This window comes from Panthera uncia, chromosome F1, assembly GCF_023721935.1.
Source record: "Panthera uncia isolate 11264 chromosome F1, Puncia_PCG_1.0, whole genome shotgun sequence".
In the NCBI taxonomy this organism is placed as follows: domain Eukaryota; kingdom Metazoa; phylum Chordata; class Mammalia; order Carnivora; family Felidae; genus Panthera; species Panthera uncia.
Window position 1 is genome coordinate 18,365,730 of NC_064813.1, and position 15,509 is coordinate 18,381,238.

Sequence of the window (15,509 nt, forward strand, 5' to 3'; positions counted from 1 at the left end):
TATTCCATGACACAAAGCCACACGTGACACTTGGTTCTAGTCATACCCCAAATCAGGTGAAAGCTAAGTATATTTCTGCACACCAACTGGATAAGTCTCTGTGGGAGTTTTTCAAATCAGCCTTTCCTCTTGAGAGTATGGAATGCTTCTAGCTCACTCCAGCCTGTCAACTTCTAGAGTAAGGACTGGCTGTACAGAAACTCATGAGAGTGACCTCTGGAAACTCCAGTCGGTGGTCCCCAATAAGAAAGCATCCACATATAGATGCTTCCAAAAGGCTGATGTGGAGAAGGGTAGTCTCAGTAAGAAAACCTCACCTGATCTCTCTCGGCAGTCCTACCTTACAGAACTATATTCTGAATAGGTCAGAAAAGCTCACTGCCTTTAAGGCTAGCCACCCACCCGCATCTCCTTTTCCAACAGAGGTTTATGATAGACTAAAATGAACCAACACAGAAAGCAAGAGTGATTAGAGAAAGAAATAAAGACTTGACAGTCCATGGTATGGTGTCTCTGGGGCCGAGTCGGGGCAGAAGATGCAAAAAAACAAAAACACACACACAAAAAAACAAAAAACAAAAACAAAAACAAAAAAACAGAAGGTAGATTTTAAAATCAGACGTGACGGAAAGCAGCAAAGCTTTCTATGGATGCTGCTGGAAGTAGGTCACTCTCTGCTACTCTGTGCCGGCATGAATAGCAATCGAGCAACTACACGAACATTCTATTTACCTAGCCATGGAGATGAAAACATTCCTGTGGCAGAAAAACGCAGCCAAAAGGTTCTGACACAACCAGAGAGATGAGGAGGCATTCAAATGGCTTATGATTTCATCCAAAATGGTTTGCTTGTTCCTACTACAGTGTTTCTCTGGATCTTTTCAAACCTCCGCAAAGAGTTTATCCACATGATACTCATTAAAGTCTCATTTGAAAGGGGGGAAAAAAGCCCAAAGCTCTTTGAAAAAGCCAGGGTTATCTGAGCTGCAGATGTACTGGTAAGAAAATTTTTAAATATATCCAGCTCTATTCTCCACTGCCACCCGACTGACCTTTGTAAATTGAGATAACGACACGCATTTAACAAAATCTGACATCAAGTAAGATGTGTAATAATATTTAAACTCTGTAATGTTAAAATATGTATTTACGGATCATTTCATACATTGTAATGAGAATAAGTCATTTTGAAGCCTGCAGGTTCATGACTGGAATTCTGATTTGAGCTTTGTAAGTCCTTGGGGGCCACTTCCCTGCAGTGTGGCATTGGAAGCAATATGGCGGCCTGTGTTTTAGAAAGCCAGGGCACTAGATGGATACAGGGTGATTGCAAGGAGAGTTCTTCTCAGACAAGTGAGAGCTCTGCTCCTTCGGAATCCTGTCTCGCATCCTTTAAGTCCTTCATTATTAACAAAGAGTTTAGCATTTGCGATAGTTCTCACCCTGAATTATTTCAATGAGGTCCCCTGTATGGTTCTCACCTTATAAAAGGGATGGGTAGAGAAAACGTTAATGACAAAAGATCACCCGTAATGACATAAAAAGGAGAAAAACCCACTGCTTGTCCTAAACTGTCTTGATTGAGCTCCATTTCTTATTAGTTCTCATCCATTTGTATTTCTGTTCTTATCATCTGTGTTTCAACTCAACAAGTAATATGTCTATTACGTGTTGGCTCTGCTAAGAAGCCCTTTCAACATTCACGGGTTAACTTAAGCCTCAATGACGCTTTAGTGTGGGTATTTATATTCCCATTTTACAGATGAGGGGTTCCAGAAAAGTCAATCTACTTGACCAAGGTCACCCAGTTAGTAAATACTAATTAGGGGGAAAGATGCCCAGGCCCCCTGACTGCAAGGCTACTGTTCTTCTCCACTATTTCAATTCCCATTCTCTCACTTTGTAAATCTCAACCCCAGGATAATATAAGTGCTCAGCAGTATCTGACATATGATGAGCACCGATCAACATCAGTGCCTTCACTGTCATTGTTAATATGGTTTGTTATTGTCATTATTAGAGCCACTCACATAAATTCTAAAAGTGACTAATAATCCTTGACAGAGTTAAGCAAATGGTCCCTTTAAATGACCCCAACTGGGAGGCACCTGGGTGGCTCAGTCAGTTGAGCATCCGCCTCTTGATTTCGGCTCAGGTCATGATCCCAGGGTCGTGGGATAGAGCCTATTGGGATTCTCCCTCTCCCTCTCTCCTTGCCCCTCCCTTGAGCTCTCTCTCTCTCAACCTCTCTCTCAAAATAAATTAATTAATTTTAAAAAATAGATGACTCCAGCTGCTTAAGAATCTTCAGAAGCCTGGGAACCCTAAGTCCAGGAATGAGCTCAGGTCCAGTGAGGAATGGGGCCAAGTCACTTGTGTATATTTCTCTAATGCTTGTTAGCACACTGAACACTCTTTAGATCTCTCTCATAAAACCCCCCTTTATATACATACCTCTGCTTTAAGACCCAGCCACAGAGATTCTCACCGAGGGAGGCTACGCCATCCATGCCCATTCAAGGCCGGCGCGCAAATGAGTTTGCTGTCGGGCACTTACCAAGAGACTCGTGAATTCACACAGGCAGGTCCCCCTGGAGGGCCGAGGGTGTGGTGACTGCGGTCAAGGAAGAAGCAAGGACCAAATGGAGGTTGTGAGCAAACTGAGTCCTCTTCTGCAGACGAAATCTGTTTAAGTGCTTGTTATCATAAATGCCAGAGGTATTGCAACTTAATTTTTTTTTTAAGAGGTATTGCAACTTAAGCAGAACTTGTCTTTCTCATCTCAATCCTGGGGAGCAAAGCTTTCTGGCCCATTCCTACAGACCTGTGAGCCCACCTTGCTGACCATGAGCACTGCCTTCTTGCACATACAAAGGTGGGCAAGACAAGCATTTCTCTAGGCTCTTCTCTCTGAACCATTTCCTCTTACAGAAAAGGGGGAGGGGGTGTCAAGTGACCTCTAAAGCCTCTTCTCCCTCTAAAATTCTCTGATTTTAGTTGGCATCTTCCTACGATCTGCACTTGCCATACTGGAAACTAAACCTTAGGTTCCTCCAGACTGAAGATGAAAAATGCTACGAATCTTTGGTATCTCTGCTGTGTTGTCCAGCCTAAGAAAGGAGAGTGGGAGGGAATTCTACAAAGACTCAAGCACAGGAAAAATTCCTTATTATCATCACTGCGTTACAACTTGCAAAGCCCACCCTTATAAGGCCCCCTCCCTTTTCGTTCATCAATCCTATGCAGTAGGCTCTACAAAGGTAGAGTCAGAAGGCCAAACAGTGATGATCACAAGGGTTAGTGCTAATGAGATGGAGATAACAGGGCTCAACTCCAGTCTTCTGACTCCGAGCTCAATGCTCTTTCTACCAAACTGTGCTGTCTACCAGAGCGATGTTTATTTATACTGAGAAATCATGAACCACTGTGCTTGTATTTGAGCTTAATGAATTAGATATACAGAAGATATACATCAGGAGTAAACACTGTCAGGAGTTTGAAGAGTTTGGACTCACAGGCCCAGGAATGAAACTGAGTTATTAACCAATTCGCACTAGTCTACAAATCACATGGCAATCTGATGTGATTTCCCCATGACAGACTCCCTTGGAAGATCAGATCTGCTTCTTCCTCTCTTCCAGTTATGGGTCTGAAGACTCTCTCGACACTGCCTTGGGCTCATTTCTGCAGGCTTATTTGGGTAAATGCTCATTATAATAGGGGTCAAGATGACCTCTAAATGACCTGACAGACAGACCTCCCCAGGGAATCGTGGATCTGGCCATCTAGTCCCAACAAGAGTGGGTTAAAGGAATACAAGGTCCCTTGATTTCAATAAGATGTTGCTGCTTAAACAGGAAGGACAGACACTGACAAGACCAGTTGCTAACATCTTTGTGCTTTTCTTCTCTTTCTTCATTATAGCCCGCTCTATATTCTTTCTTAATTCTAAAGCCCTCCCCTCCTCTCCAGGCCCTCTACACAAAACACACATTAAGAGGCTGTCAGCGAGAAATATGAGTAAGGTATTCTTCATGAAGGACTCATTTTCAGAAAACAGGTGAAGTCTGTCTGCCATTTTGCATTCATCAATGGCACCAATCCTCACACCTGCTCTGGCCTTCTACCCTTTTATTGTGCGGATGACTGCTCTGTGGGGCATGTCCGAATCTGTGGGCTTATATTATCATATATACTTTATGGCACCAGGAGGTTTTTCCCTTTTTTCTCGACTCCATCTACAAGACTTGTAATGTTCATGCTCCACAAGTGCCTAGTGTCCACACAATGCTGGGTGATGTAAAGACCAGGCTGAATCTGCCAGAAATGAAGTAGGACAATTGAGAATTATTATTCTTTTTCACAACAGCTATCACATTGAGCTAAACACATACATGCTCCTTAAGCTACTGAACAGCCTATAAGGTAGGTACTATTATTACCCCAGGATTAGGGAGGTGAGGCACAAAGAGACTAGGTAACATGACTCTAGAAAAGGAACACATTCTTCCTGAAGCCTTACATGGTCCACTCACCAATTCTAAGTGAAAGATCTAGGGAGGGATCATTAGCACCCAAGCCAGCACACTGACTCCATCGGTGACCAAGGAAGAGGCTGCAGACACACCGTGGTGAGATCAGTCGGGCAGAATCCTTGGTATCATCTGCCATGGCCATAAGAATGGGGAATGGTGAGGCACAAACTGGACCTGAAAATCTATCCATATATTCTCTTTTGTGACTTGATCAAGTCAAGAATAGGAAGTATGGGTACATGTATAAACATCAGCCCCCAAACACATATGGTCTTTGAACCTAATTCAGAACGATGGCTAACGCTTATGACACATTTGCAATATGACAGGCACTATCTAAGGGCTGTTGAATACACTGATTCATCTCACCTTCACAGCCACTGCATGAGGTGAACAACTACAGGTTAGAGGGCGAAGGTTCAGAAAGGTTAAGCAGTTTGCCTAGCATCATATGCTTAGCAAGTAGAGGAGACTGGATTCAAACAGGATGTCTAGATCCAGAGTCTGGATTCTAAACCACTATACTTCCCTGCCTCTTCCCCGGGGTGGGGGGGGGTCCAGTATATACCCCCTGTTATAAGACTAATTCCTAATTAACCTATTTGCTCCCTATGTATTCCTTGCCCCTTTTCTCCTGATTTTCTGCCACAGCCTTGCTACCATTCTTATATTTTAACTGGAGTTACATTTCTTCTGGAATTTCATTTTTAATTTTCAGCAATGTTCCACACATATTTCCACTGCAAGATAACCTCCCATGGTTAGTTTTCCTTCTTAGCTGATCCTGGCACACCATATCGGTACCAAAGATCAGGAAATTAACCTGGAGGTGGCCCTGACATTTTCATTCCCTACTTAGTAGCACTGACCCATTAGTTAGAGGCTGATTCTATGGCCAAAAAGGCACAGAGCTGGAAGGCAATTCTGTGTCAGGAGGCTCATATCCTCTAGGACATTGGTCTTAAAGCTAGGATCACCCTGGGGGTGGGTGCCTTGCTGGCTTAGCCAGTAGAACATATAATTCTTGATTTCGGGGTTGTAAATTCAAGCCCCATATTGGGCGTAGTGATTATTTTAAAATAAAATCTTAAAAAGAAGCTAAGGTCAATCTCAGCTTCTTAGCAACTATGTCTTTTTCATTCATGAAATTTCCAGTGTCTTTGTTTACTACACTTATATTTTCTGGTTGTACCACACCTGGGAAATAAGTTCTGTATGAATAATACCTTCTGGGTGAAGGAGTACTTCCTTTCATTTGCCCTAAGCTCACCTTCCTTGGGTTTCAAATAGAGCTTTGAATCCTAGCAGTTGAGTGTTTGGTGAACAAGGTCACACATACTTTAAGTGACGAAAATTCCTCTAAGAGTCCACCTTTGTATCAGTAGACTCATTCATATTTCTTTGGTACATTTTTGGCTGTTGTGTCCAGTATGGGCCAGGCTTTTTATTCTGCCTTCATAGAACCGTACCCACCTCCTCCTGACAACTGCACCTGCCGTTCTCATACTTCTGCTGCAGTCAATAAATGTGTTCCCCAGAGTGGAGCACACAGCATAGCAGAGACAAGAAGGATCCCAGTATCAGAAAACCCTAAGTTTGAGAGAAGGTTCCTGCACCTATTAACTCTGCAATCTTTATGCCTCAGCTTCTCTACCTTTCAAAAAATGGAAATCATACCAACATCTACCTTACAGGGTGATTAAAGTGAAAATGCAAATGGAAGTGGTTCAAAGCATGAGAAATAGGAGTTGTAGTTATTAATCTTAATAGGATCCTTAAAGATCAGTGACAAGAATAACTTATTTTATGCCTGGTAGAAAGTCAACTGGTTCTACATAAGTGTAGAGAACTGTTGGGCTTCCCAGGCACTTCATGATGACATTTCGTTCCTCCTTTTTAGCCAGGATAGCATACTGGCTCCGTGTTTTCAGCAAATGATTTTAATGAATTCTAGACTATTTTTCTGAATCATTAATAATGTGACAGACAGCCTTTTATTTTATAACTGTAACCAGACCCTGTATGCGGGAGGGCACTGCCTTGATGTTGATGGCATGAAAATCACCTCCCTCTGCTCCGTCCTTTGACATGGATTCTAATGATCTCCTTGCAGTCTGTCTCCATCAGCTTGACTTTTTAGTATATAAAGTTTAGTATCATCTAAATCATGTGTAAAGACTGTCAGTTATACCACTTTCACAACTGAGGCTCTATCACCAACAAATATGGTGGTTACTTACCATTAAAAATAGATTTTAAAAGCCATATATGAACGACCCAACGCTAACATCATCCTCAATGGGGAAAAACTAAGAACCTTCCCCCTAAGGTCAGGAACAAGACCAGGATGTCCACTCTTGCCACTGTTATTCAATATAGTATTGGAATTCTTAGCCACGGCAATCAGACAACACAAAGAAATAAAAGGCATCGAAATCGGCCAGGAGGAGGTCAAACTTTCACTCTTCGCAGATGACATGATACTCTATATGGAAAACCCAAAAAATTCCACCAAAAGCTGCTAGAACTGATCCATGAATTCAGCAAAGTAGCAGGATATAAAATCAATGCACAGAAATCGGTTGCATTCCCATACACCAACAATGAAGCAACAGAAAGAGAAATCAAGCTATCGGTCTCATTTACAATTGCACCAAAAACCATAAAATACCTAGGAATAAATCTGACCAAAGAGGTGAAAAATCTATGCACTGAAAACTATAGAAATCTTATAAAAGAAACTGAAGAAGACACAAAAAATGGAAAAATATCCCATGCTCCCGGATAAGAAGAACAAATATAGTTAAAATGTCGATACTACCCAAAACAATCTACATATTCAATGCAATCCCTATCAAAACAACACCATCATTCTTCACAGAGCTAGAACAAATAATCCTAAAATTTGTACGGAACCAGAAAAGACCCCAAATAGCCAAAGCAATCTTGAAAAAGAAAACAAAGCAGGAGTTATCACAATCCCAGACTTCAAGCTATACTACAAAGCTGTAATCATCAAGACAGTATGGTACCGGCACAAGAACAGACACTCAGATCAATGGAACAGAATAGAGAACCCAGAAATGGACCCACAAACATATGGCCAACTAATCTCTAACAAAGCAGGGAAGAATATCCAATGGAATAAAGACAGTCTCTTCAGAAAGTGGTGCTGGGAAAACAGCAACATGCAGAAGAATGAACCTGGACCACTTTCTTACACCACACACAAAAATAAACTCAAAGTGGATGAAAGACCTAAAGGTAAGACAGGAAGCCATCAAAATCCCTGAGGAGAAAGCAGGCAAAAACCTCTTTGATCTTGGCTGCAGCAACTTCTTACTCAACATGTCTCTGGAAGCAAGGGAAACAAAAGCAAAAATGAACTACTGGGACCTCATCAAAATAAAAAGCTTCTGCACAGTGAAGGAAACAATCAGCAAAACTAAAAGGCAACTGACAGAATGGGAGAAGATATTTGCAAACGACATATCAGATAAAGGGTTAGTATCCAAAATCTATAGATCTTGGACTTCTCAAGCTCAACACCCAAAAAACAAATAATCCAGTGAAGAAATGGGCAAAGACATGAACAGATACTTCTCCAAAGAAGACATCCAGATGGCCAACCGACACATGAAAAAATGCTCCACATCACTCATCATCTGGGAAATACAAACCAAAACCACAATGAGATACCACCTCACATCTGTCAGATGGCTAACACTAACAACTCAGGCAACAATAGATGTTGGTGAGGATACGGAGAAAGAGGTTCTCTTTTGCACTGTTGGTGGGAATGCAAACTGGTGTAGCCACTCTGGAAAACAGTATGGAGGTTCCTCAAAAAATTAAAAATAGAACTATCCTACGACTTAGCAATTGCACTACTAGGTATTTATCCAAGGGATATAGGTATGCTGTTTTGAAGGGGCACATGCACCCCAATGTTTGTAGCAGCCCTATCAACAATAGCCAAAGTATGGAAAGAGCCCAAATGTCCATTGACAGATGAATGGATAAAGAAGATGTGGTATATATATACAATGGAGTATTACCCGGCAATCGAAAAGAATGAAATCTTGCCATTTGCAACTACGTGGATGGAACTGGAGGGTAGTATGCTAAGTGAAATTAGTCAGAGAAAGACAAATATCATATGACTTCACTCATATGAGGACTTTAAGAGACAAAACAGATGATCATAAGGGAATGGAAACAAAAATAATATAAAAACAGGAAGGGGGACAAAACATAAGAGACTCTTAAATATGGAGAACAAACAGAGAGTTACTGGAGGGGTTGTGGGAGGGGGGGATGGGCTAAATAGGTAAGGGGCATTAAGGAATCTACTCCTGAAATCACTGTTGCACTAGATGCTAATTTGGATGTAAATTTTAAAAATTAATAAAATTAATAAAAAAATAAAAAATAAATAAGTAGATTATTTATGTATTTATGGATATTTCAGAGAAAGCACCAGCGGTGGAGGGAGGGAGGGGGGAGGGAGGGAGGGAGGGAGGGAGAGAGAGAGAGAGAGAGAGAGAGAGAGAGAATCTTAAGCAGGCTCCACACTCAGCATGGAGCCCAACATGGGGCTCGATCCCATGACCCTGGGATCATGACCTGAGCTGAAATCAAGAGTCAGACACCCAACCGAGTTGAGAGCCACCCAGGTGCCCCTAAAAAATAAAATTTAAAGATAGAACCTAGTAAAGCTCTTTGCAAATCTAAGCAGATCCCCTTGATGCATATGTATGGTACACCCCTATGACAGAGACACTAAGACTTGATTCCCTTTATAGACATCCAGTGTTGCCATGTCCCCCACTGCTTCTGCCCACCCACTCCTTACACTCCTGCCTACCCACCCCTTACACTCACGCTAAGTTCAATTCACACTGAAGTATTTAGAGATCTCATCCATCATTTTCAACTTTGGTGACTGGCCCCCAATAAGGGCTGAATTCCTACAAACAGGAAGGGTCTGTCAGATGACGCTGAGTCAGATACTTTCACACCGTTTTCCCCAACTTCATCTCTGAAATTCTTCAGGATTCATGGCTATATCTTTTGCCACATCCATAACTTACCTATTTCTGGTTCCCTGGCTTGGGGTATACTTAGTACAGGTGACCCTCAAACAACATGGGTTAGAACTACACAGATCCACTCACAAGCGAATTTTTTTCCGGTAAATGCAGTACTGTAAATGTATGTTTTCTTCCTTATGATTTCCTTAATACCATTTTCTTTCCTCTAGCTTACTTTATAATAGAGTCTCTTAATACATACAACAAACAGAATACATGTCAACCAACTGTTTATGTGATTGGTATGGCTTCCAGTCAACAATAGGATATTAGTGAACTTTTTGGGGAGTCAAAAGTTATTCACAGATTTTTGACTGTACAGGGAATCAGTGCCCCAACCTCCATGTTATTCTAGGTCACCAGTACTCACTGTTACTTGGTTTACTACTTAAATCTTCAGAAAGTAAGATGTCTGTTGAGATTTCACAAATTCTTCAATAACAACTGAGAAAAGTCATTTCATCAGTTACTTTTCTCGGTCCCCCCCCCTTCCACAATCATGAAAGGATTTGACGGTTTTCTGACCGGCACCATTTTGTTACACCTTGTGGGGATCTCTTGTACCCCTGATGGTAACCAAAAATAAACATTTTGGTCAATTAATTTCTATTTAACACACATTATTTCACATTTGGTCACTTAAAAATCTATTAATGATTCCCAAATCCCTGTGGGTTTTTCTTTTTACTATTTTCCATATTTATAATGGTCCCTTGGGACAAAATATACACTAGGTAGCTTTGCTTTCTTTGCTAGAGGTTTCCTCAATAACGTAAGGAATCCATAATATCCCCCTTTGTGTTTTCTTTGGTTTTGCGTGAAAAGCTGAACCTGGATTTGGTGGGGAAAAAAAACTTCCGGTATAAAGATGGCTTTTCTTTTTGTGGGCAAACCTTTCGATCTTAAGTGATGGATCTCCCAACTACAACAGAAACCCCTCAGCACATCCACGATCCCCTCAGGAACAAACCAGAAAGCCTACACTGAGTGGCCTCAGCAGTAAGACAGATGGAGAGGGCATACAGCCTTTGCCAAGAGGGAGGGCCAGTCATCTGGGGAAGGGACGGGAGAAGGAAAGACGTTTCCCGTCTAGAGTTTCTAAGATTGTATTATAGATGATAAAACTAAGATGAAGGGACTTTAAAAAGTAGCTGGCTCTGCCTCTTTAATTACCCTGTCTAGAAAGAAAGTCTGTCATCAGGGCTGGAGTCTGGGTCTGTTCAAGAGATTGATTGGAGTAAGACACTTTTTTCATCCAATCTAGATTGCTTCAGTTTTACTGGAATTGAGGCGGGCCATAAACCTATCAGTGACTCAAGAAAATTGAAGCAATTAAGTCTGCAGGTGCGCACATTTGTAATATTAATGATGGATCTGTGTTAATACCAGTCACAGGAGGCTGCCACGTGGCATCCCCAGCGTCTGCTGGGGATGAGATGACCTCGCCAGGCACCGGTATCCACAGTCCCGACACCAGCGAGTTTTGCTTGGTGAGGAGGGACCTTTGTCACCTGCCCATGCTGCTCCCCTCCATCCCAGCCCTGACTTAGGATGCTTCCTCATCATGGCTCCAATTCCAATCAGATGATTTCATAGACGCTTCATGTGACTCAGGCGAAGAAAATGCCAGTTAAAGGTACCTAGTTAGATATGGAGGGAGTAGAATTTGCCAGCGTAATTTCGGAGTCTGACAGACTGCGTTTGCATATGAACCATCCTCCTTAATACTGGTTTGCCCTGAACAGGTTATTTAAGCCTAAAAAGGATTATATCTACTTTATAAAGTTGTTGTGAGCAGGAAATGAAGTAATAAATGTAAAGCTCTTAATACAGTGTCTCGTAGCTATGGTCACTTTAGTGATTTCTCCTTTTCTGACCTTGAAAATATTTTAGCTCCTAGAAATCATTCCTCACAGGCTGGCAGACTACTTGAGGTTGAGGGACAGGTTTATGAAGAGAAGAGCAGGCAAGTGCCTGAAGGGCCCCTTCCGTAGGCATTTCTTTCCACCTAACCCTCTCGGGGCGGGGGAGGGGGGGGCGTGTCACCAAGGGCAGCCTGTCTATAGACCGGGCAGCGACCCATGACATAGATCAGCACAAGACGAACTCATCAGATTCTGATTCTTAGGAATCTGAACTGGGGAATATGGACGAGTCAGGCACAAATCAGCAGAAGCAGAGCTCAGAGAGAGGCACAGTAAAACACACAGATGGGGAGTCTGCACCATAAGGGTCACTTCAAGCTGGAGAAATGAGGAAATACAAAAAACATGAGTAAGCAAAGCTCTGAGGTAGAGAAAAGACATGGGGCGAAGAGGGAAGACGCTAGGCAAGACCGCAGAGGGACGCGGAAAAGCAGGTGTGGGGCAGGATGACACAGGGAACACCCCGAGGCCCTCTGCGGAGCCCCGAGAGCTATCCGGGATCCAGGGCCACCTGCCTCGAGGCCCGGCAGGGGCATGCGTCCTGCTCCCTCATTCCTGCCAGGCCACTGCCTCCTGCTGACATGTGCGAGTCCTAACAAGGACTCCCCCCTCACTGAGGAACTGAGTCCCTGCGCCTTGTAATCAACCACAGGAGCCTCCCCACTGAGAGTGAACACCCTTCAGAAAATCTGAACTGCTCAGTGCATTCTGAACCCTGGCCCCTCCCCAGATGACCTTGATCACGGCACACAGCACAAGCCTCCTCTGGTCCTTCTGTTTCAGCTTACAGCGGACTCTTCCCGCGCCCCCCGGAACGACAGGTAAATAAGTACATATCGCTCTTTGCGAGAGAAGTCATGAACAATGTTTATTTAGTCAAAGAGTAAACTAGACCCAGAATTGTATCTTTTCAAGTCAAAGTACGGTCCTGAAAGTCTCTTCCTAATTTTTTCCCATCTGTAAAATGGGAGTCACGATAGCACAAACGTCAAACCACAACATACTACATCTGCAAGATCATGAAACACGCAGGTAGATAATGATGCATTCTTCTTTATTATAAAAGAAAAGATTTTCCTTTGCCAACCCACATAACTTAACAGTCAGCAACAAGGAGAAAGGAAACAAAAAAAAAGCACTGTACATGACAGCTAAAATCAGAATTTGATAAGATATTCTACTTCTAAAGGGATACCGTCAAGTAAAAAAAAAAAAAATCAATTTGAGGAGGGGAAAAAAATCTGGTTTGTTTATTAGTTTTGCTCCTAATGCCACCAAATGGACCTCAATCTGAAATGGCTTTTGAAATCAAATTTGCTGTTCTCCGATTCTGCAACTTACTCTTTATGCTAATCTGTCTGCACCTGCAGGGACAAAGAAACTGGCAACCCTGAACATGAGAGCCAGGAAGAAAAAGCAGCACAAAGATTCAGGAAATTAAACCAGGACTAAATCATATTAGGTGTATAAAGGTTGGACTTTTTATAAAACAAGGAAAGAGTGGATTGAATCTCTGAGGGCGTATTCCAACTGGCAAAATGACAGACCCTCGGTGAAGGAGCTGGTGTCTTTCCCGGGTCCCAGAAGAACGGTGGCACGTGGGGGTTGGGGGCAATCTGCAAGGCTCAGTGTCGGGGCCACGCTAGGTTTCTCCCAGCCTCGTGCCCCTGAATCTAAATAGGAGTTGCTATAGGAATGTCTCAAGGAGTTTCATCCTTTAGGAATTTAGCTTCTAGAAGCTGGGGTTAATTCTTCCTTGCAATCTAAAAATCTATTTACTTAGGTCTTATTTTGAAAGAGGGACCATGATTTTAAGGAAAATCTCAGCCACCATTAATTTTCCCGTTGTTTCCCATTATCTGCAGCCTCAAACATTTCCTTTCTGCTGACCTGCTGCTACTTCATCAGGCATGCTCTAAAGGTGGCTGGAGGCCAAGTTCAGTATCACAGCCACTACAAAACCAAAGGATAGAGGCGTTATGAAGGAAGTTAAAAATACTGTCCTTTCCTGGGTGGCTCAGTTGGTCGAGGGTTCACGACTCTTGATTTTGGCTCAGGTCATGATCCCAGGGTCGTGGGATCCAGCCGCAGATCAGGCTCCTAGCTGAGTGTGGAGCCTACCTGAGATTCTCTCTGTCTCCCTGCCTCTGCCCCTCTCCCCCACTCATGCTCTCTTTCAAAAAAAAAAAAAAAAAAAAAAAGACAAAAAGAAAAAGAAAAAGATACTGTCCTCATCTTACTGGTGTCCAACCCTTCAACAGCAGAAACTCCACACCCCCTATTTAAAATATAACAAAAGCTCAGAGTTAAATATTTTGCCCAAGGTCACACGGAGCATTAGCTCATAAGAAATCCAGAGAAAGCATCTCAGACTGAGGCTCCTTCTGTTATACTGCTTCTCAGAATCCAGAAAAAAATTGAAAATATAATTTTTATATTCTAAAATGCTTCTACTTTGAATATTTTCTCTATTGCTCTGTCCAGTATATTTAATCTTAGACTCCGCACTGTCAACGTTCAAGTTCTGTCAACAGCCGGTGGCTGTTGAGGTCCAATGAATGCTCTGAATGTTATGTGTTTAATGCTCAAGGAAAAATATCCATTTCCACCATGGAGTTATTAGGCCTAGGGAAAAAAATCAATTTGGCAGCTAAAATGCTCAACAGCCATACTTCCTCTTCGTCCTCCTAAGCATCTCTTTATTCCTCCTTTTTTGCCCTATCACCAGGCATAAAAGAAGACAGGTATCACACACCTCAAAAAAGAGGTCATGGGGGCACCTGGCTCAGTGGGTAGAGCATCCGACTCCATCTCAGGGTCATGAGTTCAAGCCCCACCTTGGGTGTGGAGCCTACTTTAAAAAAGAAAAAAAAATTAATTTCAAAGGGAAAAAGATGTTATATAAGATGAAATAAAAAGGGAATCAATTTTGGATCCACATCCTGACGTTTCACTAGACCAGCTGTCTTATTTCCTTCAGACCAACGCTAATTTCTTATAGAAATAAGGTCACTTTTATGGTTAGTAATTCAGCAGAAGCATTTCTGTAGCAAACGGCACAAACTAATTTATGAAGTAACTCTTTTTCATTAATTGATTAATTGAGGAAAGTCTGCACATCCCATATTTGTGAGTTAAGGAGACGGAAAACAAGAGGTTAATTGACTTTCTCAAAATCATGTCATGAAACAGGGTTAGAGTTAGGGTTCAGAGCACCTGCCTCTTTAGTCCAATTTGTTATTGGAGGCACAGAGGAATGTCTTTTAGTGAAACTTCTTGAGATTTTTATGTCCCTAATTCTGTTCTGTTTCCCTAGGGAGGAAGTGTAGTGAAGGGGAAAGAGAATGGACTTTAGAATCAGACAGACGTGGTTAGACTCTCAACTCTGACATTTGCTTGTCGTAGGATCCCAGGCAAGTTACATAACCTCAGAGCCTCTGTGTCTTCATTTGTAAAATGTACGTAACAATAATCACTTCGAAGGATGTGTGTAGATTAAATGAGACCGTGTGTGAAGTGTGTAGCAGGCACTCAATATATGTATGTATCCTTCTTCCTCGGACAATTAAAATATAACTGAGCCACAAGAGAGATAACAAACCAGAAACTGGAGACCTGTCTTCATTTACTTCCAATTAGCCGATGAGTTCTAACGCTTCAATCTGAAAATAAGATAAATTGTGTGGAGAAAGCACATTGAGAGTACCATTTTATTTATTTATTTTATTTTTTTAAGTTTACTTATTTAATCCCTACACCCAACAGGGGGCTTGAGCTCGCTACCCCAAGGTCAAGAGTCGCATGCTCTTCTGACTGAGCCAGCCAGGAGCACCTGATGGTACCATTTTAAGTGCCAGGGTCTTCTCATTGGACAACATGAAGTAGGAAAAACATGAACCAGAAGAAGGAAGAACCGAGCCACAAGTGGACTGTGTAAATTTCACTCATCCATTCAA

General features: G+C 42.2%; 1 long non-coding RNA gene across 1 annotated transcript; it reads left to right on the forward strand.

Moving 5' to 3' along the window:
- The first annotated feature begins 788 nt into the window (after nucleotides 1-788).
- LOC125925969 (uncharacterized) lies at nucleotides 789-11,463 on the forward strand. The gene is made up of 2 exons (XR_007458959.1): nucleotides 789-998; nucleotides 11,018-11,463. It is a non-coding gene; the product is annotated as an uncharacterized LOC125925969 (long non-coding RNA).
- The last annotated feature ends 4,046 nt before the right edge of the window (nucleotides 11,464-15,509 follow it).